Source organism: Pongo abelii, chromosome 2 (assembly GCF_028885655.2).
Source record: "Pongo abelii isolate AG06213 chromosome 2, NHGRI_mPonAbe1-v2.0_pri, whole genome shotgun sequence".
NCBI lineage: Eukaryota > Metazoa > Chordata > Mammalia > Primates > Hominidae > Pongo > Pongo abelii.
In genome coordinates, this window is record NC_085928.1 from 202,430,083 (window position 1) to 202,457,902 (window position 27,820).

Consider the following 27,820-nt stretch of genomic DNA (forward strand, 5'->3'; position numbering starts at 1 on the left):
AGGGACAGGGCAGTCGCAGGGAGGCAGTGCTAAAATTTGAGGAGGCTGCAGTATCGAAAACCCGGCGCTCACAAGGTTAGTCAAAGTCTGGGCAGTGGCGACAAAATGTGTGAAAATCCAGATGTAAACTTCCCCAACCTCTGGCGGCCGGGGGGCGGGGCGGGGCGGTCCCAGGCCCTCTTGCGAAGTAGACGTTTGCACCCCAAACTTGCACCCCAAGGCGATCGGCGTCCAAGGGGCAGTGAGGAGTTTAGTCACACTGCGTTCGGGGTACCAAAGTGGAAGGGGAAGAACGATGCCCAAAATAACAAGACGTGCCTCTGTTGGAGTGGCGCAAGCGTTGTAAGGTGTCCAAAGTATACCTACACATACATACATAGAAAACCCGTTTACAAAGCAGAGTCTGGACCCAGGCGGGTAGCGCGCCCCCGGTAGAAAATACTAAAAAGTGAATAAAACGTTCCTTTAGAAAACAAGCCACCAACCGCACGAGAGAAGGAGAGGAAGGCAGCAATATAACTCCCTGCGGCCCGCGGTTCTGAAGATTAGGAGGTCCGTCCCGGCAGGGTGAGGTCTACAGAATGCATCGCGCCGGCTGCGGCTTTCCAGGGGCCGGCCACCCGAGTTCTGGAATTCCGAGAGGCGCGAAGTGGGAGCGGTTACCCGGAGTCTGGGTAGGGGCGCGGGGCGGGGGCAGCTGTTTCCAGCTGCGGTGAGAGCGACTCCCGGCCAGCAGCACTGCAAAGAGAGCGGGAGGCGAGAGAGGGGGGAGGGCGCGAGGGAGGGAGGGAGATCCTCGAGGGCCAAGCACCCCTCGGGGAGAAACCAGCGAGAGGCGGTCTGCGGGGTCCCAAGAGTGGGCGCTCTTTCTCTTTCCGCTTGCTTTCCGGCACGAGACGGGCACAGTTGGTGATTATTTAGGGAATCCTAAATCTGGAATGACTCAGTAGTTTAAATAAGCCCCCTCAAAAGGCAGCGATGCCGAAGGTGTCCTCTCCAGCTCGGCGCCCACACGCCTTTAACTGGAGCTCCCCGCCATGGTCCACCCGGGGCCACCGCACCGAGCTGGTCTCCGCACAGGCTCAGAGGGAGTGAGGGAAGGGAGGGAAGGAAGGGGCGCCCTGGCGGGCTCGGGATCAGGTCATCGCCGCGCTGCTGCCCGTGCCCCCCAGGCTCGCGCGCCCCGGCAGTCAGCAGCTCACAAGCAGCAGATCAGATGGGGATTACCCGCCGGACGCAAGGCCGATCACTCAGTCCCGCGCCGCCCATCCCGGCCGAGGAAGGAAGTGACCCGCGCGCTGCGAATACCCGCGCGTCCGCTCGGGTGGGGCGGGGGCTGGCTGCAGGCGACGTTGGCTCGCGGCGGCTGCGGCTCCTGGCCGGAGCTGCCCACCATGGTCTGGCGCCGGGGGCGCAGGCGGGGCCCCTAGGCCTCCTGGGGCTACCTGGCGAGGCAGCCGAGCGCGCAACCCGGGCGCTTGGGGCCGGAGGCGGAATCAGGGGCCGGGGCCAGGAGGCAGGTGCAGGAAGCTGCCAACTCGCCCAACTTGCTGCGCGGGTGGCCGCTCAGAGCCGCGGGCTTGCGGGGCGCCCCCCGCCGCCGCGCCGCCGCCTCCCCAGGCCCGGGAGGGGGCGCTCAGGGTGGAGTCCCATTCATGGGCTGAGGCTCTGGGCGCGCGGAGCCGCCGCCGCCCCACCGGTTGGCTCAGCTGGAGTGCTAGCTCCGCAGGAAACTCGGGGCAGGGGCGAGAGCCACCGAGATGGCGGGTGGGACGCAGAGCCGGCGGCAGCCAGAGTTCTTCCCGCACCGCCCGCCGACCCACGGAAGAGCGAAAGAGCGCCCAGGTGGGGCCGAGCTGGGGGCCGGGCTCCTGGAGCGCTGGGAAGCACAGCGCGCTCTAGTCAGGTTCCCTTTCCTGGAGCCCTCCGCTTCCAGACTCCCTTCTTTCCTCCCTCCCTCCCTCCCGCCACCCCTCTCCCTCCTCTCTGTGTCTTCTGTCTCTCCCCTTTTCTCCTCTCTACGCAATCCTACGTGATTGAGGTTTGGATGAGAAATTCTCAGAGGCAGAGCGAGGGAACTGCAGCTCGGGTCCGCTCCGTCCAGTCCCTCCCACCAGAGAAACACAACCACACTGGGAGTTAAAGGACCCTAGGTGCGCAAAGAAGGGGTGAGGGATGGGGGAGCTGAGAAAATGCAGTCCACACTCTCTCCAATAAGCTTGAGCACGTAGAATTCTCTGTTTAGTTAGGAAGAAAGTGAACACTGGAGAAAGTAACAATGACCTCTTGGACCTTATCGTGGGCCCCACCTATGGCTCATTTTGGAACAGGAAAAAGTGTTTCCCTCCTTCTTGGAACGCAGATTTCTTGATTCTGTCTGGAAAGCTGCAAAGCAGGCTCAGTCCCTAAAAAGAGAGCCCAAATAAGCAGCCTGCACAGAGGATGACTCCAGGTGCGGTGAGGGAGTGATGTGGACAAGGACAGTCAACAACAAGCTGTGGAATGCAATCAGGTCTCCAGGCGTGAATGTGACGACATCTGATGTTGGAGACACTGGGCAGAGGAGTACTCCAAGTTAAAATGCAGCATGAAGCATTAATCACCTTCCATTCATGCTAAAGTCTGGGAGCGGCTATTGGTTTCTAGTTACAATTTCTCTTCATATATCCCTAATCTCTCCCCTTCAGACACTTCACTAAGCATCTAGGGTAGTGCGGAAGGATTAAACGTATGATTTCCAAGCACAGACAGGTGTATGTTGGCAACATCCTAATAGAAGGCAAGGAAAATGCAGGACCTGAAGCTACTGAAAATGGATGTGGGACCCAGAGGGACCCCAGGAGCTCGCTAGATATGAGAACAAAACTATGGGCCTAGCCAAGATTCACTTGGGCGATAAGACGGATTGAGCTCTGTGACGCTGTTCAGATCAAGCAGGAGTCTAACACCCTACAATGCCCGGAGGCCTGGACCTTCCAGGCTGCCAGCTGGGCAAAGCAGAGGCTGGCAGATAGAGGCTCATGGGACAAACAGCTGAGAGGAGGATTAAATAGGCAAGACATCCTGAGGAAAGGGAGAATCCCAGCTGTCATTTGGGAAGCACACATCCCCTGCAGCAGTTCAGTGTGGCTGAATGAAGACAGTGGATATATCCTTGGAATTCTAGCAATACAAAACAAGACACGTGAAAAAGACACATGCACACACACACCTCACATCCAAAAGCAAGGCTGAATGCATTTCCATATGTGCATCTCGATGGGGTGAGGAGCATTACTTAACATCAACTGGTAATTCTATCAATTAGGAAAATGTTCACATTCCACAAATAAAATTATTTTCCTTCCTTGGCTACCAGAAGACTTGTCTCATTCTTGAGCAAGGCAGACACAGATAGTACAGTGGGCTTTGGGGGCTTCCTGCCCTTGCTGTTAAACACCCAAACAGACAAAGGTCAGCTAAGGGGAGTAGCCAGAGAAATAGGCAAGAGGGGGTGTATAATGAGGACTTCAGGAAATTATTGCTAAATTTGGAGTCTCTTTTATATTCTCAAAATGGGGATAATCATTCTCATCTACCTCGCAGAACTGAATATGCATGTGTAAGCATTCTGAAAACTGGAAAATGCCAAATGAATGAATAAAATATGGTTGGTTTTTTTTTTCCCAAAGAAAATGCATGAGATTCACCTGAAATGCTTGTTAACATGCCGATTCCTGATGGTCTCTCAAAACACGAAGTGGAAGTCTGTATGGGCAGAGCCTGGGAATCTGAATTCTTAACAATTTCTCCAGGTGTCAAAGTTTCAGAGTTTAATGTATGTTTGTAACATAAATAATACTAGAAGACAAAAGTAAAATATAGTACATTTCTCCAGAACTGCAGTCCTGTGCACCACAACCCCACACCCCCTACAAAAGGCCTGGAAAGAGGATGTGTATTCTTTAGTCTTTGTTTTGCTGATTTTTTTCTGTAGGTTTATGAGATATGAGGGTGTGCTGATGCAGAAGGTAATGAATACAGAGGCACAGGAGAGAAGGAAGTTATGAGGAAAGATGAAAAAGCAGGTAACCGTTGCTGTTTGAAATTCTCTCTGTCTTAACATGACAACATCAAGTTAGGCATTTAAAGAACAGAACAAAAACAATGTCAGCTTTCTGAGAGCAACATTCTTTCTGTATTTAGATCTCTACTAAAAGAATGTAGTGTTTTGGATTCAATCGGACAACAAAGACTACTTTTTTCCTCGCACTCCTGCAGCTATTGTCAGAGTGCTTTTTGGTTTTTTAAGTCATCATCAGCATCATTTACTCCATTTCCCCAGTGAGAAGAGGTGGTATAAAGAAATTTAAGAAGTTAGCTAGGACCTAAATATATGGATATTGAGCTCAGAAGCGATGCTTAAATCAGTTTATTTTATATATACAAATTCGTAGGTTTCCTACCTGGGCCACTAAATCTCATAAGTCTTCCTCCAAAGTTACTCGTACATTTCCAATATCTTTGCATTTTGGGATCAGGAATGAAATTAAGCCAACCTACTGATGATTTAGGTTAAATTAACAACCAGGTATTTTAAAGGGTTATATGTCAGGGATACCAATACTTTGATTTTTATGCTATCTTTCTTTGAACAACTTAAGAATTTCTTATTCCTATTCTGAAGACATTATGAGTGGAAGAAGTTTTAATTACTTTGAAGAAAATTGTCAAATGCACATCAAAATGATAATTGTGTAGTTATACTTAGTTATATATATATAGTCTATATTTTTGGGCTCTAGTCAAACAAATAAAAACATGGGCAGTCTTAATTATCTCCACATTTCGAAAGGAAAAACAGAGCTTTTTGGTCTTTTGCTTATTCATAGGCCAAGTCTTTCAATTTCCAAATCTACTATTAGGGCTGGTTTACACATTCATTTTAAACATTGCATTGTCCACAGATTACATCCAGGGCTCTGTCAGTTACCATGAAATTCCATACACTTCCACATTCTCTCTGCCCTCAACAAGCTTCCAGTCCATGACGTTATGAACTTTCTTGGCTCTTGTTTTAATCGCCCACTAGCTGTATGCTGCTGGACACATTATTCAACCTCTCTAAACTACATCTGCAAAATAGATACATAATAATACTAGCAGTACCTAACTAACTAGGCTCTTGAAAGGCTCAAAGAAGATGTGATAATAACGTAAAGTATGAGAATGACCATGCTGTTATTAAAATCTCCATTTAAATTAAGTCCCTGCCATAAAATACAGATTTCTTAAAACAGGAAAACACAACTTATGATTCATACACATCATCATTCACTCTTGGAATGTATTTAACGAAGGCTGAAAATTTACTTGAAATGAAAGATTAACCTTGACATTGTCATGGCAAACAGAATTTTCATTAGTGGAATATTGTCAATGTCCTTGTCTTGAGAACACAAAGAAGTCTAGCTCTGCTCATACATCATCTTGCCCTGAGATCAGGCCCCTGACTCAAAGTCGGGTGAATATGAGCTCACTGGGCTCTGCCACAGCAAATGGAAGAAGACCTTTTCTCCATGAATTTTATTATATAAAGTAGCTGTATTTCCACTTGCTTTTTTCTGACATATTGTCAGTTACAATAGGCTGACAAAAGCAATATAAACAACTACTTTCTAAAAATTTGTAAATTCCTTTATATAGCAAATTTATTCATGGTGCTTTATTCAACAATTCGACAACTGAATTACTACATGTTATATGTCCATCTGGTTTTGGTCATCTTCCAAAACAGAAAAGAGAATAGATTTAATTACTCTTTATGACACAGATGAAGGGTGGTATCCTCATTGCCCAAAAAGGGAAATTTTCAATGTTTTGGAGAATAGGTGTTTTGATAAGAAACATGGATATAATTAATGTGAGCCAATGATAAGTGCCCTACATACTTATAAGTGCAGTACAATTATTGACACATTGAATCCTTACAACAACTCTATGAGGTAAGTTCTGTCATATCACCATTTTATAAATGAAGAAACCAGGACAGAGAGGTTAAGTTGTTTAACCAAGGTCACCCAGCTAAGAATTGCCAGAGTTCAGATTCACACCCATATAATTTATTTCCAGAGCTTCCCTTTTACTTCTGTGCTATACGTATGTCAACAAAAACATAACACCATGAATAATTACAATCGTGTAATAAAGTCAATAAAATAAGAATACGCAAATCACATACATTTATGTAACCCTTTACTGATTACAAATCATCTTCCCATGTATTATCTCACTGAGACTCTTCAACAATCTTATGATGGAAGCTAAAGGGAAAATAATAATTCAGTTTCACAAACTGAGACTCCAATAAGTAATGTGATCGCCCAAGGTCATACAATCAATGAGTGAAGATCTACGAGTTTAATCCAGGCCTTCTAACCTCAATGTGACTACTGCCCTAACTAAAGTAACCTGGAGGGGAAAAATGAGAATGCCAAATGTACTTCCATTCACTAGCTTCTAACATGGTTTCACATCGTGTGAATCACCTTGAAGAGATCATTTTGTGTTGGAAGGGAGAGGAAACAAGTATCCCAGATTCTCTCCCCGTGAAGCTCTTTCCTTTTTCTAGATGAGGAAGCTACTCCTGGTTTTACTATTGTTGGCCAAGATAGGGTACTATGTTTTCTTTGGTTCTAGGAGGGTGGTCTTGAAACACTCTCCTTCTTAGTTTAGTAATTCAAGTCGAGCTCAATAAGAAAATCATAGGGAAACTAAGTTAAAACAGAAAGTAAAGAAGCTTATAAGGGGAAAAATGTAAATTTCCTCCATTTTCATTTAAAGAAGCTTATAAGGGGAAAAATGTAAATTTCCTCCATTTTCATTCCTTAAAAATGTACATTGGTTTGGCTTATACCACCTAGGAGATGGTTGACACTTGGTTATTTTCCTTCATAGCTGGGTTAAGGATACTGAAAGACCTGTCACAACAGACTGCCCATCATTTTAGCCCTACTCTAAGTCCCACTGTCACTAATCTAGTGGCACCTTTTCCTTTTCAAAGAGAAACTCGGCTAGAAGATCCCTATTTGAATGTAAAACCCATAAGGACAGGGTCATTTTGTTTACTTTCTTACCTATTTTACTTTCTTGTCTATTTTGTTTACTTTCTTATCTCTAGTGCTTAAACTAATCTTTGCACATAGCCAGATACTCAAAAAATACTGAAATAAATGAATTAATTCATCAATCCATCCACCTAGATTTTTTAGCCAAATAGACGCATGGGTCATCCCAAAGTGAAGAATGGGGTATCAACTCTTTGTATCAGGAAATAAGCTCAGGTAACTCAAGGGTAGCCTCCATATTTCCAAAGTTGATTGTTTTGTTTTATCAACACTCCCTAAAATTCTCTGCCTAAATATTAAATCTGATATCCTCAGAGGGTACATGGTACCTAGGTTTCTGATCTGATCAACCCCCATCCCCATATTTAGGCCTATATTTTCAGTTCTGATACTTTTCTCTCTCTCTCTCTCTCTCTCTCTCTCTCTGTCTCTCACACACACACACACACGCACACACACACTCATGTCCACAGAAGAAAAGGAATATAATAAGGCAAACAGAGAGCCACAGACATCAGGTAAAATGAGCAGGCAACTTTAAAGTCTCAGTATGACTAAAATGATCTTAAAGTGGTTTAATAATCCTCACATTCATACTGTCACCCATGTTCACTGAGATTCTTTCTCCATAGGCCACTCCTAGTTGCTCTCATTTCTAAATTTAGATTCCAAATTTTCAGGGAATGGATCTTGTTGAAATAGCAGTCTCTTACAGCACCCAGCACATGACTGACACTCAAAATATACTATTAAAACCACAATAAATTCATATTTTTGTCCTCTGTATGCACACAGCACCAGACACTGTGAAAGTAAGAGACAATTAATAAGAGATCTCACTGATCCTGCATTCACAGGTATTTGATGTTGAGTAAGATTTTACTGTGATAACTAAAATATACTAACTGATTAGAAAAAAATCTGTCAGAGGATCAAATGGAAGTTTGGACAAGGTGACCAATAGGTCATTTCTTGTCTTAATTTTGTAGAATTCTCTAAGAGTAAAATGTTAAGTAGAAAGAGTATGCAATTTAGGGTAGATAAGTTGTCCTTACATAAAGCTACTTCGTCTGCCTGAGTTGAAGTTTATTTGCCTGTAAAACAACTACATTACAGGACCTAAATTCGTGAAAATAATAGGTTGAAATTATGGCACTGATTTGTGAAATGAGAAAAAGTGTGAATGAATAAATGAATGAACAGATCAGCAGACGAGTGGATGGATGTTTGTATGGAGGAAATACAGCATATTTCATTTAAATATCCCTAAATTAGCATTGTTCGGCTAAGTGAAATTGCTCCCAATAAAAATTTAACAAGATGTGGAGAGCTTGTTAGCAGATTAAAAACATTGAAGAATTCTAGGATAGTACATGAAAGCATGTAATAAAAATCTGTCACTCACTTAAAAGTAATTTTTACATAAAACAATATTCCCCTGTGCCTAGTATTACCCACTAATCCAACCTGTAACATGACATCAAGGAGGCATTGATGTAGATGTCTGTGTGTCTGCGAAGTCTACAGCCAAAACAGACAGATAGATATAGATAGGTATGCATTTTGGTGCTCAGCTATCCAGAAAAGCAGGTATAAGATAATGTGTAAGAATATTTCTTTTAACAGTATTTGCAGCAGGAAGAAACAATATTTTTCCAATGTTTTGGACAGGATAATCATATTTAAACTTGCAGTGTTAACTGGAAGGGATCTCATGAGGTCATCAGCCTACTCTAGATAATGTATACACATTGTAGTAAGCTAGCAACAGTTTAAGAGAAGAGATTTATTTAAAAGTAGGCTGGAAACTGTCTCCTGGTTGGTTGAGTATGCTAATGGCATGGCAATGGAAAAACAGCATGATCCTCACTGCATTTTGACAGTTCTTTCTCTCATTTCTTTAACAGGCCATAACCAGGAAATAGCCATAACTGGCCTTTAAAAGATAAGTAACCAAAAGCATTTATTATTTTGTAAGGACAAAAGGCAGGGAAAGAATGTTGACTTCATGCCAAGATAAGTAGAATTCATTACCAAAAAAAAAAATTCTAAAAATGATCTGTGTATAAGAGTAGACATAGAATTTAAGGGTAAGAATCTGACTTAGAATTTTTGTTCCTCCTGTAAGAATGTAGTACAGTGTTTTGAATATAAGATAGACACTGTAAGCATGTATTGATTTTTCACTTTGACTTAAAAATAATAAATGTTCAGGATGAATAAGAATAATCTCAAATGTCACCTTAAGCAAAACCCTAGGCATGCTTTTATTAATAGTGCAATCACCTTTGATCTCTGATAGCATGAGTTAAGTAGTGGCTACTAAAACAAGAAATAAATGTTTGATAAATATGGTAAAAAACACATGGTTTTAATCTAAGAGAGTTTCCCTTATCTCCTTTGTACATCCAGCAGATACTGAACTCTTGATAAAACCCTGCTGCAACCCTGATAAAACCCTAAGGTAAACCCACACCACTCTAGGGAAGGGAAAGGTTATGCCCTAAGTGAGGGAAACATCATAGTTTCAGGCAACAGCTAAGAGACCTGAGCTTTGGAAGGTGCCTTTAAACTCAAAAAAGAGGATGTGCCTTGTTCTTTTGTGCCTGGATTTTGAATAATTTGCCCATGTTTATGGTTGTGCTGACAGACAAAGGAAGAAATCCTCTACCAAGCATAATTAAGCCAAGAACTGCATGGGAAAACAATCTCATAGGGATTATTTTAAGATATTAGTCTGGAGTTGTGGACTCCAAAGAGTGAACCATATCAAGTTATGTAGATGTTAGATCCAAATTACTCTCCACATTGTAATTTTCTTTGTTACACACTGGCTTTCAATAAAGTATTATGTTAATGTTCCTACTCAGTCTCTCTTTTGCTGCCCATAATTTATAAAAAAGTTAATATGTCAATGCTTAGGCCAGGAGCTACATACTAAGTGGCACCATGGAAATAACAAACATAATTAATTAGAGCCTCCAAGCTGTATCTCTGGGGTGAGTTAGTCCTCACTACAAGACACTCTCGTTCAACACAGACTATGGAGAATTAACAGTATGATGTCAGTCAAGAAGTCGTTGGGTTTTCCTTACCAAGTCCTTATATAATTTCAGGCAAATCCTTTGAACCACAGAAAAATGTCAAAAAATTCTGCGTTCCAATTATAGGTTAAAAGTGTTTGAGGGACAGGAAGGATAGGGTAGGGAATAGAAGGGACATTGATCTGGTTTGAATCTGTGTCCGTGCCCAAATCTCATGTTGAATTGTAATCCCGGTGTTTGAGGAGGGGCCAGGTTGGAGGTGATTGGATCATGGGGGCAGACTTCCCTCTTGCTGTTCTTATGACAGTGAGTTCTCATGAGATCTGACTGTTTAAAAGTGTATGGCACATCCCCCGCTCACTCTCTTGCTCTTGCTCCAGCCATGTAAGATGTGACTCCTTCCTCTTTGCCTTCTACCATGACCTTAAGTTTCCTGAGGTCTCCCGAGTTATGCTTCCTGTACAGCCTGCAGAACCATGAGCCAATTAAACCTCTTTTCTCTGTAAATTATCCAGTCTCAGGCAGTTCTTTATAGCAATGCAAGAACAGACTAATACGGACATTAAGATTTATTAGACACCTTCTACGCACCATGCACAGTCCTGGGCTCTACACAGGTTATTTTACCTAATCCTCACAATAACCCTGGCAAGGCCAACATTGTTATTCACATGTTACAGTGGGAAAGAGAAAAGTCATAGAAAGTTAATTAATTGTCTGAAATATGGGATCAGGTCCAGAATTCAAATCTAGTTTAGCTCACTCCAAATCCAAAGCTCTCTTCGTGACTTTTTTTTAAGATGATGAATCCACAAAACGAACTTATGAGGACAATTCATATTCTTGAAGTGTTAAAAAAAAAAAAAGGTAAGATAACATAATTTAAGGCCACCCACAGTCTAAGTCAGGGTCATCCATGCTGTTTGTTCCTTGGTGATCATGATCCCATTTGAAATACTAGTTAACAAATAGAGCTGGGGAAAGAGAAACTGAGAAAAGTGAGGCCTATGTTCAAGTGTTTGAAGAACTTGAATATCCTATGTGTGCAGGAGATTCACACTAAGAACAAGATATCCTGTGTGTGTAGAGGCAAACTTGGATGCCTCTCTTCCACCCATGGAATAGATTGCATCGCAAAATGAGGAAGTGGTTTTCCCACCATCAGAGACTTTCCACTCAAGATCAGGAGCAATACCATGGGAAGTGGGTTCCAAGAAATCAGACAGGTATTCTATAAAATGATTAAGGTCAGCATTGCTGGGGGTGGAGAGTGAATCAAAATCATTATAGGCTGCATCCAAGGCAATACTTGGGAAAACTTTTGTTCATTTTAAAGGACATAAAAAAGGGAAAATAAGGAATCATGAATCAACAATAAAACTGATTGCTGGGGATGTGGGAGAAATGACAGAAGGATGGAAGATTCAAGGAGATAGTCATGGAAATCACATCTTTACCAACCCGGAAAGAAAGCACAGAGCTAAACACTTCTATGTGGCATCAAATGTGTATTGTAAAGGCTGGCACAATTGATTAAATAAGTAGATTTTTAACAAACGGTTGAAAACCTAAATGATAATGTTCCTCTGAGTTGTGGTATTTGAGAATAAGAAAAAGAAAACATATTAACCTATTAAGTTGTATGTGACGAAAGCTCCCCCGGAAAGTCCAGGGTAAAAAGCTACTAGGTTGTTTGTCAAAACTACAGTGGATTCTGTGGAAGACGGTCATTGACTCTTTTGGATTCCTGTGTAGGAAAGATCCCAGTTTGGGGTAAGGCACCTCAAAACAACGAAAAGCTGATGAGCTTAAAGGTGAGCACAGAACCAAAGGAAAATGGTCGGGGGTGGAAATCGTGCTATTAGGAGCTCTGCTATGGTTCCCTCACATCAGGCCTTCTGCAGGTTAAGTGTTAGGCTCATATTAGAGAGTGTGAAAAGGAAATACTCACTTTAAGTTGCAGTCATGGTTGTTTCCCACGAGATCTACCAATTCCACTAAAAGTAATCACAGAGAAATCTGGAGACTCAATGATGTAGTTCAGATGTTGATCCCCTCCAACTCTTATGTTGAACTATGATCACCGATGTTGGAGTGGGACCTGGTGGCAGGTGTTTGGGTCATGGGGGGCAGATTCCTCATAAACGGCTTGGTGCCCTCTCCATGGTAATGAGTGATTTCTCACTCTGTTAGTTCATGTGAGAGTTAATTGTTAAAAAGAGTCTGGGGTGCACCCCCCCTCTCTCTTGCTCCCTCTCTAGCCATGTGACACTGCCTGTTCCCCCTTCGCCTTCTGCTGTGAGTGAAAGCTTCTTGAAGCTCTCACCAGAGACAGATGCTGGTGCCATGCTTCTTATACCATCTACAGAATCACAAGCCAAATAAACCTCTTTTCTTTATAAATGCCCAACCTCAGGTATTTGTTTTTAGCAACATCAAATGGGCTGCTACACTTAATTATTGGCAAAAAGAAAGAAATATTTAAATCTAAGTACACACTCACAGCTCATCATATAGTATCTTTGATTTCATTTGTCAGGAAGAAAAACAAGAATCACAATTTGAAAAAACTCAAAACCAATTGGAGAAAACTGACTACAAACTGGAAAAAAAGTCTTACAAAATGTTTTATCAATAAAATGCCACAAAACACAAGGAAGGGGGTGGAGAGATATTCAACGAGGATGGACAGTGGCCGCTACATACATGAAGTTAGCTTTAAAAGGCAACCATCCCATTTCCTGCTTGACAATGTTTAACTGACTCCATGCACAGTATTATCTTTAAAATTAGAAAGTAAGCATGTGTTCCACCAGCAGGTGAGAAAGTGGTGTGACCATAGAAAGGTCACTTAATCTCTGTACATCAATTTACTCATCCATAAAATGAGAAATTGTTAAAAGAATAACCGATGATCTTTATGATTTAAGTCCTTTAGTGAAGATTACTTTTGGAAGGGTTCTGGAACCACGTGTGACACTCAGTTTTAGAGATTCCAAACAATAAGAAAAAAAAGTATATAGTCCAGAGTACCCAAATATTTTCAATGCGATTGCTTACTTGAAAAAAAAATGGCTATAGTAGCTGCAGCAAAGACTGTCAGCATGGAACACTATGCAGCCATAAAAAAGGATGAGTTCATGTCCTTTGCAGGGACATGGATGAAGCTGGAAAGCATCATTCTCAGCAAACTATCAGAAGAACAGAAAACCAAACACTGCATGAGTGGGAGTTGAACAACAAGAACACATGGACATAGGGAGGAGAACATCACACACCAGGACCTGTCGGGGAATAGAGGGCCAGGGGAAGGATAGCATCAGGAGAAATACCTAATGTAGGTGACGGGTTGATGGGTGCAGCAAACCACCATGGCACGTGTATACCTATGTAACAAACCTGCACATTCTGCACATGTACCCCAGAACTTAAATTCTAATAATAACAAAAAAAAGAGTAAATGACTCATCTCAACGAAACTCTCTTGAAGCTGCTAAATTCTCCCAATTTTAGTTCAAACCGAATTCCTCTATATCTGAATAAGTGGTGGTGGTGGTGAAGGAAAGAAATATGAAGATGTCTATTAACTGTGGAGATGGCCCAAAACAACATAAAGCTGTCCCTGTCATAGTTAGACTTCAAAGGTTTTTGCTTTAGTTATTTTTTTTTTTTTTGGCTTTTGGTGTTTTTTTTCCTGTGTACAATTTCTATATAGATAAGAAATCTTAGATAACTGTTGATGAACAGTTTTGTAATAATTTGGATAAAAGAAAGAGATAATTCTATAGTGAGGAGAGTCAACAGAGGAAATACATTCTAATGGATTTGTTTCTAGCCTGAGCTGAATCTTTATTCTGATGTTACTTACTCAAAATGGAACTTTGAACAAATTATTCCTCTTTTTTGGTCTCTATTTACTTATTCTTAAAATGAGATTAACCAGATGATTGCTAAGGTCTCTTTCTACTCTAAAATTCTATGATTCTAAATATAGTGCTCACCGACATCATATTACTTAAACAAAACAAAGTAGGAAGCATTTTCTGTCATGTTCCAAAGTAACTTCAGAGTAGTTAACTAAAGTGAAAAGAGCATTGGTTATCCTTCGTTCCCCAGGCCATTGGCTAGATTCCCTCAGTCCCCAGAAGAACTAAACTTGACTCATTATCTTGTGCCACAAAGCACTTCTCTATAACTCTGGATAAAGGCAATATTATTTAAAGCTAACATTTTTCGAGTGCTTATTATTTACCAGGAACTGGTCTAAGCACTTTACATGTATCAACTTATTATCACAACCACCCTATTAAATTGGTATTATTGTCAACACGTAAACAGAGGAACAAAAAAAAGTAACTTGGCTAAGGTTATACAGCTGTCAAAGGGAATGACCATGATTTGAACTCAGCAAGTTTGGGTTCAGCCTCTTACTAATCGATGAATAACATTTCAGTTATGTGGTCCCAGTGTAGTGGGGGAGGAAGGGTGCTAGTTCTGGGGCTAGTGACGGCTATGATAGCTCTTCTTTTTGGTTCTGTATGCATGACAGCTATGATAGCTCTTCTTTTTGGTTCTGTATGCATGACGGCTATGATAGCTCTTCTTTTTGGTTCTATATGCAAAGAAAACATGTGGCTGGGCAGGGTGGGAAAACCTGATGTGAAGAATGCTCTCAGCTATAAGAGCTGGGAGCAAGCCCATGCTTTCCCCTTCCAATACCTGAAAATCTTCTAAGTAAGCCTTGATACTGACAGCTCTATGAGTTTATAATCCTAACTGAGCCCTGTAATAGCATAGCATCTCACCTCTACTTCCTTGAAAACTGTGGGTAAGACTTAATCCTGCTTCTGAAGCAGAATCAGGCCTAAATGTGTGGCTCACTAATTTTCTTTTTTGTTAGAGAGCCCCCTGTTGCATAATTTGTATAATTAAAGTATGTATAGCTTTGCTAAGCAATTCTCCTAGAGCTACTAAAATGTGTGAGTGTTTTTAGAAATTATATTGGCATAAAATACCAACCTCAGATTTTCTTTTTGGAGTGTTCAATCTTAGGGAGCCATTTTATAAGTAGGTATCTAGAAGAGCGACTTAACACAGCATTAAGTCGCTACATTCTCGGGTTTTTCATTCTAATGTATAACTGCTGTAAGCTTATTGAGAGAGCCTGGGCAAACAGCTTAAACTTTTTGTTTCTTAAGATCATTTCCAAAATGAATACAGCAGACTCTCATGACAAAGATTTAGATGCAAAGATTTAGATATGGAATCACAACATACAATACTTGGAATGGAAAGAACTTTAAGAATTATTCAGGCTTATGCCCTCATTTTAAAGATTATGAAATTGAAGACCGAGAAAGGTGCAACATGCTTTAGGTCACACAGTTCTTGCTGGCTTAAGCAGAAATACAGCCTAGGCCTCCTGATTCTACGATCAGTGGTTTCTCTGGTATAAGGTTTAATTTTTCTTTTTAGGCTTTTTAAAAAAGTTCTAACAAAAGCTAGTATGTACAAAATGACACAGTTTATAGAAGCTTCCCATTCAAGCCTCACAACCACTCAGTAAGACAGTTACTAGTTATTATCAACACTCACTATATGCCTAATTTATAGATGCATAAAGAGAAGCTCAGGCTGCTGAGGAAGTGGTCCAAGGTCACATTAGCATTCTAGCTCTGATCTTCGAAATTTGAAATTTATTTTCTTCTTCGGACCTTTTCTTCACCCTGCCCTCTTTAAATTTGTTTCACGTAAGATCAAATGAATTATAAAGTCTTCAAAAAAAAAAGACTATTAATGCTTTCCCCAAAATGTCCCCAATTAGCATATAAGCTAAGCATTTCTTCACTGGCCACTTCCCCAGATCCTGTTCCTCTGACATCTATTTTCAAATAAAACAGGATTCTTTAGAACAGTAGGAATTTCTCACACTGGTTTATTGCATAGGAAAAGAGAGTCATAATTCTTTTTGTAACCATAGAAGTATCATCAAAATACAGAATTATTTGTAATGCTAATGAGAATTTTCTTCACCAGGTAGTGCTGTTTGCAAAACATCTGGTGCGCCATACCAAAAATACACAGGAGCTGAAAGGCAGGATGCAAACTTTGCCTCAGGATCTTCTCCACCAGGTAATTTCAAGACAGGCATTGCCTTTAATATATGTACTAGATGTTGCAGCATCTGATAGTCACATAACTAATTTTTTTAATTAGTGCACCCCTCGTGCATCTTAGCTTCAAGGATTCAATTAAACACAAAACTTGCAACTCAGTGCTAGAGTATTCATTAACCTGCAAGTTATCTTTTAAAACAACTATAGTCTAGGGAAAATTTCATGAAGATATGAATTTGCCTTTGTCCTGAATATATATAATTTGAATCACATGCCAAAGGAGGAGAGTCTATAAACAACAATGTTTACTCTTAGCAATGATTCACCTTACACACAGAGAGACACACACGTATCTTTATATCTCACCAATTTCTTTATTTACCTATAATAAAACTTTGCAATAGGCCATGTTTTTTTATCCCTTCACCAGTCTTCTTGCCTCAGCATTTTATAATTTTATGCATATACAATATACATATATATGCATAAAATATGATACATACTACATACAAGATGCATACGAGGTGAGTTGTCATGCATATACATATTTGTTGTTTTATATGTATACTGCATATATGTGTATATAAATTTTTAAAATGCTAAGGTAAGGACTAGTGAAGGAGAGGAAGAAAAGCGGTCTCCTGCCAACTTTTTCTACCAAAGCATTTATGTGCTTTTCCTTTTACATCCATCCCTCAGTCATTGGGCACTTACCACATGCCAAACTGCTTATCACATGGGAGACATAAAGAAATAAAACATAATTTCTCTCCTTAGAACATACTGTCTAGTGGATGGACCTGATATTTTATGTAATAACAGAATGAAGCACATACAAATGAAAGGTGGGCTCTGTGCTGGGATGTTCAGGAGAGAAGGACACCCTTCCCAATTACAAGGGTCCTTACAAGGTTTCACCATGGAGTGACATGAGAACTGCCCACTTAAGGAAAAGTGGGATGTAGTCTCCCAGAAATAAGTCTGAGAAAGGCCTTCTAAACAGACAGGAAAGGAAAAGCACAAAGGTGTCAAACATCAAAGTTATGTCAGGCTGTGGAAGTCCTCCAGGGCAATGATCCTATGTCTCTTACTATCATTTCTCATGTGTCAAACTCATGATTAATAAAATTAAATCAATCAAACAAAACAATAAATGAATGAACAGTGTTTGGAGAGTGTTACCAGTTTATTGGGTGGAGAAAATATGTGGAGATATATGATAGAAATCATAACAAATCGGTAGCAAATAGAATGCATTGCTATGGAATTTGTGCCTCATCTTAAAGGCAACAGAGAGCTATTGAAAGTTTTTTAAGAGAACTGTGATAGAATTTAATCTATAAAGTCATGTACTATTGTAGCTTTTAATGAAAATAATTGGGTTAAATGTGGTACAACAGAGTAGTAATCAGATTCATTCATTACATTAAAATTAAATAATATTAAACTAAATTTCAATACATTAAAATTACATGGGGATGGAACTGTCTTACTACAACTTTCTTAAATGGATATAAATAGCACTTGAGACAAAGCTCCAAGAGATCAAGTTCATAGGTGTTACACTTACTCTCACCAAGTTTATAGCTCTTTACAAATGTTATTGAAAAGTTATCTGTTTTCATAAGTAGAAAAACACATAAAAATATCCACAAACTCTCCCACGGCTATACATAACACACAGCATGGGACTAGTAGTGTAAGACCTGGATTTGGTGTTGCTATTACCATTAACTTGGTCTAAGATCCTGGGCTTTTCCTCCCTTTGCTGGGCTCCAGCTCCCTAATCTATAAAAGGAGGGGGGAAATGGTGCCCTCCATGGTCTGGTTTAGCTCTGATAGTCTGTGATTCCAATGTGGTCTCTGGAATGGCCTCTGTTAGTTTCCATACTTAGCACAGAAGAGGCCTAGGGAGTGATGAGCCTCATAGTATTGTCAGGGGGAAAAATATCACATCCTTTTCTTTACTCACCTAAAATTGAACAAATACAGGTATAAAGTGAAAAATGAGGCAGGAAGCTACAAGGGAACATTGCATTATGTTTAATGCTACTTTTGAAAATATATTAGGCTTCAAATTTGGAAATCTGTGTAGCTCTTCAAACAGATGTTATATTTTACCCCAGAGATGACCCCATTTTTGATGATGGCAATCCAGTATGTATAATAATATTCTTCATCAACTTCCTAAATTACTTGAGAGTTGTAGGAGATAAAAAGTGTAATACAAAAGAAAGATGGTGACATCCCAGTAACTATATTAAGAGCTAGAGAGACTGTGAGCACATTTACTTTTATCCTTAGCTATGTTTGAAAGAGAGACACTTACATAAGTAGTATCAGGATTTAAAAGAACCAAATGTCTCAAGAGTAGAAGAGTATTTGACTTGTAACCAGAATCCTGATTTTAAATTTTAATTATTTAAGTAAATAACTGTAGAAACGTAGGTTAATTACTAATTTACTGTCTCTTAGTTTGGTAGTCATCTTTGAAATGGAAATAAAAATACTTACTGATATGATTATTTTGAGGTATACAAAAATACATTACAGTAATTACTTGGCATGGTTTATGGCACATAGTATATGCTGAATAAATGCTAGCTTTTTTTCCTGGGACTTTTCAATAACGTTTATAGAGCATTATAAGAGTAGAAGAATGTAGGCTGGGCACGGTGGCTTACACCTGTAATCCCAGCACTTTGGGAGGCTGAGAAGAGTGGATCACGAGGTCAGGAGTTCGAGACCAGCCTGACCAACATGGTGAAACCCCGTCTCTACTAAAAATCCAAAAATTAGCCAGATGTGGTGGCAAACGCCTGTAATCCCAGCTACTCAGGAGGCTGAGGCAAGAGAATCGCTTGAACCCGGGAGGCAGAGGTTGCAGTGAGCTGAGATTGCCACTGCACTTCAGCCTGGGCGACAGAGCAGGACTCCGTCTCTGAAAAAAAAAAAAAAAAAGAGTAGAAGAGTGTAAGTTGTTTAACACTTTCTCATGATGTATGTAGTAGTGCCAAACATACTCTAGGTTCTCAATGAACATAAAACACAGATGAATTTTTAAATTAGCATGAACATTTTAATTTGTGATTTGAATTATCTGGATAGGACAAGCTGACGTTAATTCTAATCAATATGGTAGGCATTTATTTCATTTGGTAAATAAATACAAATAGCGGTAGAGTGGTTCTCACATCATTTCATTTAGTGCCCAGTAGTATGTGTTTCTGGGAAGATGTGCAAAGAGAAAATCTTTTCAAGAGGAGATACTGAGAGGCTCTTGAAGTGCATTCCCTGGTACTGTTCCGACAGAGCATCAATGTCACTAAGACTTGGCAGCAGGGAGCAGAACTCGTCTGTGTGACTTCCAAGAAACACAGAGACAGCCACTTACTGCAGCCACCAGCAGAGTAGTAGGTATGGGGGACACAGCTTCTTCTCATGCCTGCCGGCATCTGAAACAATATCCCTCTTGATTTTGCGTTTGCTTAGATCAGAGTGCAGACTCAAGGCACTCAGGTAACCTGCCACTGAGAATGTCTTAGAACTTCAACTGTGCTTTGCCAACCAAAACCAAAGGATGTTAATATTGTGTAGCAAGTTGGGTCAGGTAGAAAATGCTTTTCTTATTCAAGCCCTTCAAGATCTTTCTCAATTGCAACTTTCTTGTGGTCTCCTAACAGAATCCCCCTCCGCCACCCAAGTCTGAATGTCAAAAGCACTTTCCGGTTTTGCTATAGGAAAGGCAGCTTCCTACTTTGCATTACATTGATTTGTGTCTCAGTCGTGTCTATCTCCTCTACTCAACTATGACTTCCTAGAAGGCAGGGAGTCTAAATTCTTCCTTTGAGAAACAGTCAGTTTAATTAAAGGTGTGTTAGAGGGAAGAATCAGGAGAGGAAGAAGGGAAGGGGAAAACAGTTCACATGTATGAAAACAAGAGAAATAAATTACTATGTCTGAAAGCAGACACTCTAATAATGATGTCGATTTTTATACTCCTGGCTTGTCAAACAGATAATTATGAGAAGGTTCCATTTGAAAAATAAATTAGAGTATCCGGGTCTTAAAAAAGAAAAAAGAAAAAACACTGCTTGGAATGTTATTAATATATACATGATCTAAAACTTGACAGTGACTCTTCTCTTAGGTTCTCATAATTGGGCAATGCTTTGGAAGATGGTAGAAGGAAGTCCAAATCTGGGCATAATCCTGTACTTCCACAGACTGGTGACAATGTCAGATTTTGAAACAGTAAAATATGAGAGAAAAAAACTGTATATTTTACAAACTAACAGAAAGAAGGAGGGATTTTATGAATCAATTATTCCAGCACCTTAGCTTCAGATGAAGGATATGAGGTTGTTCCTTTAAGTATTTCACAGGCTTTGAGAGCTCCGTGAGTCTGCATATGGCAATCCTTCTGTCTGGAATTACTTCTCCTGTGTTTGACCCAACTCCATTGCCGTTTTTTCCTTGAAACCTTCTCTCATTCCTCCAGTCAGTTTATTCAACCTTCTTAAAGACCCGTGGATCATTTTTAAATACTTTTATTTATACACTGATATATGTTGGCTTTCTCAATTAGATTATGAATTTATTTTGGGCAAAAACTGTGTTTACCCTACTCACCCCAAACACCTAGCACAATGCCTGAAAAAAAAGAGTACTTCACAAATTAATATTGAGTTGAAATATCTAAGTTCACTGGAAGAGATGAGGGAAGAGGACAGCTCTTCACGAAGCTTAAGACATCTGACTCTTGTTTATAACAGCCCTCGCAGATTAATAATTTTAAACTGTAAAGCACACTGGCACCACTTAAAGACTGGCTCGTGAAGGATCACTCAAAGAACAGGCTATATTTTGATGGAATGGAAGGAGGAGCTTGTCCTCTATACTACAGTATTTTGGAAAAAGAAGTGGACTGAGAAAAATGCAGTCCTTTCTTTCTTTTCCTAACTTCCATCCCCCCACCGCCCACCTTTTTCTCTTATTTCTCCTTGTCTTCCTTTACGTGCTCCTCCTCTTTCTCCTTTGCATAAAGTATTGATAGTCATATGTTTAAAATATTACAAAATCTCTCTGCTTTCTACATGCATTACTCCTTCTCTAGAACTACGTGCCTACACTTTACCCAAAAGGCCAAGTGTACTTCATGACAGCTGCCATGAAAAATAAGAAGCTGGTTAGATATTAATGCACTTGTGTTTAAACCACAATGTATGTTACTTTTTGTGGGGGTTGTACTGTACATTGGTGTTTGTTTATCTTGGCAAATGAGGTAAGGTAGGTAACAATATTTATAGATTTGAGAAGATATCTCTTAATGCCACTCTGGAAAAAAAAATGCAGCTGGTTTATTTTGCTAGAAAATACTATCAAGGAAAAACAATAAGGTAAAAGGCCCTTAAGATTTTTTTTGCAACAAACAAACAAATACACGTCTGTATAGATATACCAGATGCTTTCTTCAAAGCCATACAGAGTAGATTTTCAGTGGTAATAAAATGATTGTCTCTGTTGCCACTATTCTATTTTAGTTAAATAGCATTAGCAATTTTAAGATAATCTCATTTTGGAAGTATTATAATTACCTTAAGAAATTGGCCTTCTCTTTGCTTGCATATGTTCATAGCAGCATATTCACAATAGCTAAAAAGTGGAAGCAACTCAATGTCCATTGATGGATAAATCAATAAACCAAATGTGGTATGTACCAACATACCTACCTTAAAAAAAAAAAAGGGAATTCTGTCACCATGGATGAACTTGAGGGCATTATGCCACATGAAATAAACCAGCCATAAAAAGGCAAATACTGTATTGTTATTCTTGTATGAGGTATTTAAAGTATCAGATCCATGGAAGAATAAAGTAGTGGTTTCCAGGAGCTGGATAAGGGAAAAATGGGGAGTTGTTGTTCGGTGGGTATAGTTTCGGTTCTGCAAGATGAAAAAGTTTTGGAGATCCATTGCACAGCGGTGCACTTAATATTACTAAACTGTACACTTAAAAATAGTAAAGATGGTAAAGTTTATCTGTTTTATCTCAATGAAAAATAAAGAACTGGATCCTCTTTGAAACAAAATGCCTGCAATTATTTCAACCTCACCCCTGCCATGTAGGTTTTGATTAGCACTCTCTAAATAGTTACTACACAATGCACAAATATTTCTCAAAGTAATAAGCAAGTTGGCTAGAAGACCTTCAATTCATTTATTGGGGTCCTATTATGCCTAAAGTAATGAGTTTGGCCCTAGGGTGAAAGGGGGAATGAGGGAAGGCATTTCACCACCACGAAGAGGGTAGCGCTGGGTGGGTCTTAGTGAGCACATGTAAGGAAAGACATGACTCCTATTGATACGGAATACGACAACCTGCTTCTGTACTATAACCAGTGTATTGGGAGCATAATTGTTATCGGAATTTCTCAACCTTTGAGTTTTTCAAACAATTTGGTCTATGCTCAATATCAACAGTTTTTAAATTCCACTGAACACTTCTCTATTTCAAGAGATACCTGAGGTTTCATGTTAACCTCAAGTCACAATGGAGTCCACCCACTTCCCCCAAGCACCAGATATTATTTTGAAGATATCCTGTAAGCCAAAGGAATGAAGGAACAGATGATATGAGTTATCTTGAGAACTCCAACATAAATGAGATCTGAATGGAGAAATTACTTGGATCACTCTAACAAAGGCAAAAACGGCCTTTACCACCCACAATGAATCCCAGAGATAAGCTCGCCCTACTTACACAGGAGCTGGGTTCTGAAAAGAGAAACTTCAGTGGTACCTGTAAGCAGTTGTAAGTGAAACCTTTCAATTTAAAGTTTGCATCAGGTTGATTTTCTTGGAAATCAAAATAGAAAGGAGCTGATTAGATCTTAGCTAAAGGGGAAAAACAAAATAGCTGGAGTCCCTGATGGTGAAGCTGTATTAAAAAGAAAACGTGTGAAGGAGAATTTAAAAAGCATATAGCACTTTATTCTTGTATTTCTATTGCCAATGTGACTAGAAAACTAAAGAAAACCAAGAGACTCCTTTTATACTGTTATTCTACTTCCTGTAATGAAAAATAACAGGGAGAAGTGGAAAATCAGTTCAAAATACAAAACCTGCTCAACAGAAAACAATTCTGATAGAATCACAGAATCCTGGGGTTGGAAGGTCAAGTTGCCCAACTGAAGTACCAAGCGTTTCTCCAATGATGACTTGTATTATCATAAAGTATATAATAGACTTGTATCTAGACTTAGACTTACATAAGCTTTCTATTGTCTAGAAATGTTGAAATACTAAACTCAACATGTCAAATCAGCCTAACTTGTCCCATTGCTTATGAGATAACAGCTGGGATAACAGCATTAACCTTCACCAGGTCATTTAATAGGAAACACAGGGCATCCTCTCTGACTACAGCCTCTCCTTCATGTACCCCAACCACAGCACACATGTATCAATACACGTGTACACTATGCTGTTTCCACAACGTCTCTTTGTTGTCTTTTTTCTGTTCCCACTGGCAGCCCTTTATCCAGGTATTCCATCACCGTTCACCTCGGCAGCACCACATAGATCAGATCTGCTTGCCTGTGGCATCTCCCTCTTAATTCCCATTCTTCAAGGGACTTATTTCAACCACCATCTTTCAATGTTTACTGACACCAGTTATGTCCCAGGAGCTGTCCTAAGTGCTAACAAAGATACAAAAATGAATGATGACTTTTGCCTTTAAGTAGCTGAGAGTCTAATGGAGGTAACACAACCTAATAAATAAGTGTACTATGGGGCAGAATAAACCAAATACAATCTTGTTCCAAGTGTTGTGGGAGTATTGATTCATATGAAGGAAGGAATGACAGTAAAGCCAGACCTTAAAGAATAAGAGACATTCTAAAAACACAACTTAAAATGAGCTTTTCTCTTGCCATGTTTTCAAAAGGCAAGACCAGAACTGGCTAGGCACATTGAGGTATGTATGGTAGGTGAGAGGTAAGACATGTTCAGCTATTTTCAAAGATAATTTGGAATATGTAAGAGAAATTATGAAAAGGTAACAACCAAAATAATTTTTAAGTAGAAGAGGTAAAAAGTATGCTATTTACATGAAGAAACATGGAGCAGTTCTTAAAAATCATATTAGCAAATAAAATTGAGGAATAGAATGTAGTATTATGAGAAAATGCAGAATGCAAAACTATATAATACATATAATCTCAATTTCATTTAAAATTGTATACTGCACATATGTATGATAATTTTTATGTGAGTACATATAGGAAGTATGTTATATAGATGTATGTAGAGGACTTATACAAATACATATACACTTATACAAATACATAAAGAATGAATGTGCAAACTGCAAATATCCACCCTGCTTCTCCCTATTTGGTGATTTATGAAAGATTAAAATTTTTTTCTTTGTATTTTTGTGTATTTTCTACATTTTCTATAATGCAGATTTTACAATTGTAAAATAGGCTTTACAATGATAACCAGAAACTCATTCCTCCAATGTATATTATTTTTAAAGAAAAAATAACACTTGGATAAACAAATAATAATATGTAAGAAGACAAAGCAAGCCTATGCAGAGAAGCTTATGAACAAGTGAGCACGAAAGTGTTTGGTATATGAAGGGGATGTTGTTAAGGTCTATAGCAGCAGCAGCAGCTAGTAAATTATTCCTAACATTAATTATTCAAGTTTCCACTAGAACATTGGATTTTTGGTTCTGTTTTTTGTTTGTTGTTTTTGACACAGGGTCTCACTCTCGCACTCATGCTGAAGTTCAGTGGCGCAATCTTGGCTCACTGCAACCTCCACCTCCCAAGCTCAAGTGATCCTCCCACCCCTGCCTCCCAGGTAGCTAGAACTACAGGGGTGCGCTAACATGCATGGCTAATTTTTAAATTTTTTGTAGAGATGGGGGTCTCCCTAGGTTTCCCAGGCTGGTCTCGAACTCCTGGGCTCAAGCAATCCTCCCACTTCAGCCACCCAAAGTTTTGGGATTACAGGTGTGAGCTACCATGCCGGGCCTCCATGGAATTTTAAGAACGTCTATTCTAATCAAAGGATGGCAGGCAGTGGTAATAATAAGAGGGTCAAGATTCCCATCTTTATGGTACATCACTGTGAAACATACTCTTAGAGGTGAAAAATTGCCAGGGGAAAATGTCAATCCTTAGGAATCCACAATAGGATCCCTCAAAGATCAGTGTCATCCAAGAAATCTCTCCAGTTTCCCTGAGATAATCTTCACTTTCCTCGTGCTTTTGTAACACCCTGCATAGCCCTGTGTTAGCCTATAAAACTTGGGTTGTAATAATTACAGTTTATAATATTGTCTCTCAATTATTTCGTTTGATCCTCACAGGTGTCCTTACAAGTATTACAGATGAGAGAAACTGAGAGCAAGAAAGTTGAAGTCATTGGCCGGGCGCGGTGGCTCATGCCTGTAATCCCAACACTTTGGGAGGCTGAGGCAGGTGGATCACGAGGTCAGGAGATCGAGACCATCCTGGCTAACACAGTGAAACCCCGTCTCTACTAAAAATACAAAAAATTAGCTGGGCGTGGTGGCGGGCACCTGTAGTCCCAGCTACTCAGGAGGCTGAGGCAGGAGAATGGCATGAACCCAGGAGGCGGAGCTTGCAGTGAGCCGAGATCGCGCCACTGCACTCCAGCCTGGGCGACAGAGCGAGACTCCGTCTCAAAAAAAAAAAAAAAGAAAGTTGAAGCCATGGGTAAATGGAGGCACTGATGCTCAAGTCTCCAGCTTCTTATTCAGTCATCTGTCTACTCTACCATAAGGATTCTTATATAAACTATTGTTTAGAACATCTTCCTTATTAATTTTTATTTTATCCACTGTTTTTCATATGGAAACCACAAGAAATATTTCCTGAATTAAACTGAAATTTTAAAGATGGACAACTTGAAACTTCATTGAGAAAGAAGCCTAACATTTAAATTGTGCCATATGAACTGCACTGATTAAACGGGCACATTATGCTTATAAGACCCTATCCCTTACGAGAGTCAGGACACATCACAAGGTGATTGTATATTCCATTTGACCTGATGTGGTCAGAGAGGTCATTAAATGCTCCTCTCTGCAGACAGACAATCAATTCCTGAGGCCAGGTGGTATGTTGCAAAGACCAGACTGTCAAGTCAAATGACGCAGATTCAAATTTAGACTCAGCTTCTCTAACTCTGGGCAAATTTCTTGATTTCTCAAATATTAGGTTCTTACTTATGAAAAATGAGATAATCACAACTATCTCAAAATGATTCTAATAAATAAATAAATGAATATAAGTGCATACTGTTGGTACTCAAAATAATATTGTCCTTCCCTTCTGTTGTACACAGAATTCTAAGATGGCCCCAAGATTCTCGTCCCCTAAAATGCGTACCCTATATAATCCACTCCCCTTCGACATAAGTGGGACTATGAATATGATGAGATATCACTCTCTGGATTATGTTGTATAAGACCCCTCCTTAGCAGATCAGAGAGAGTCCTAATAGCCTTAAAGGAGAAATTGTCATGCTGTGAACTGCCTGTGGGAAGGGCCATGGGGCAAGGTCCTGTAGGAACTGAGAGAACATTGCTGATATCTAGCAAAAAAAAAAAAAAAAAAAAGAAAGAAAGAAAAGAAAAGAAAGGATGTCAGTCTTGCAAACACAAGGAATTGAATTCTGCCAGCAGCCCGAAAGAACTTGCAAGAGGATCTGAGCTCCGTGTGAGAACCAACAGCATGGCAAACACTTTGCAGCTTTGTGAGACCCTGAGTAGAGGACCCAGTTAAGCTGTGTCTGGGTTACTGACCCACCAAAACTGAGATATGAGCATATGTTGTTTTAAGTAATAATTTGTTATGCAGCATGAGAAAACTATTACACCTTCCCTAAATGAAATGAGTCAGGGTGGTCTGTAGCATTGGTGAACTCTCCGAGGGTACCATATCATCTGATTTCCCACACAATTTCTAGGGAATGGTACCCTTCAGATCGTCAAACATGAGAATCCAGCTGTCATCAATCTCCTCCCACCCCCTCGCTCCAACGCACACATATGTTCTATTCAGGGAATTCCTAGAAAGGGCATTGATTCATCGTTTTTAGATTCATTCTTTTTGAGAGCACCCCAGGGACCCTGGCACCCTAGTCATTGTGCTGAGAAGACAGAATCACAGTACTTTAGATACAGAATGATCCTTAAAGATATTTGGGAGTAATCTTGTCCTGATCCTCATTTTAGATGATAACAGGCCCAAAGTGTCTTCTTTCACCTCCTACAAATAGTCAACTGCAGAAGGACAAACAAGTTTTGTGTGGCCTGAAACTTACATAATTTGGGAAACTCTCCTTAAAGAAAATAATACAAATTTACAAATATCAAATTACTTACCAAGTAAATATTTACTAAATATAAGAAAAAGAATTTAGACCAAATTGCACATTTGAAAAATTAACATCACAAAATTCAGACACAGCTTTAATACCTTTTCTTTATAATTTTTGTCTGTAAATGT

General features: G+C 39.9%; 1 protein-coding gene and 1 long non-coding RNA gene across 2 annotated transcripts in view; one reads left to right on the top strand and one right to left on the bottom strand.

Moving 5' to 3' along the window:
* On the top strand, positions 1–26,872 carry LOC129058759 (uncharacterized). Its single transcript, XR_008524117.2, has 3 exons — positions 1–75; positions 16,187–16,282; positions 25,654–26,872. It is a non-coding gene; the product is annotated as an uncharacterized LOC129058759 (long non-coding RNA).
* The window catches only part of FGF12 (fibroblast growth factor 12), a 586,961-nt gene that overhangs the window by 260,272 nt on the left and 298,869 nt on the right, over positions 1–27,820 (bottom strand).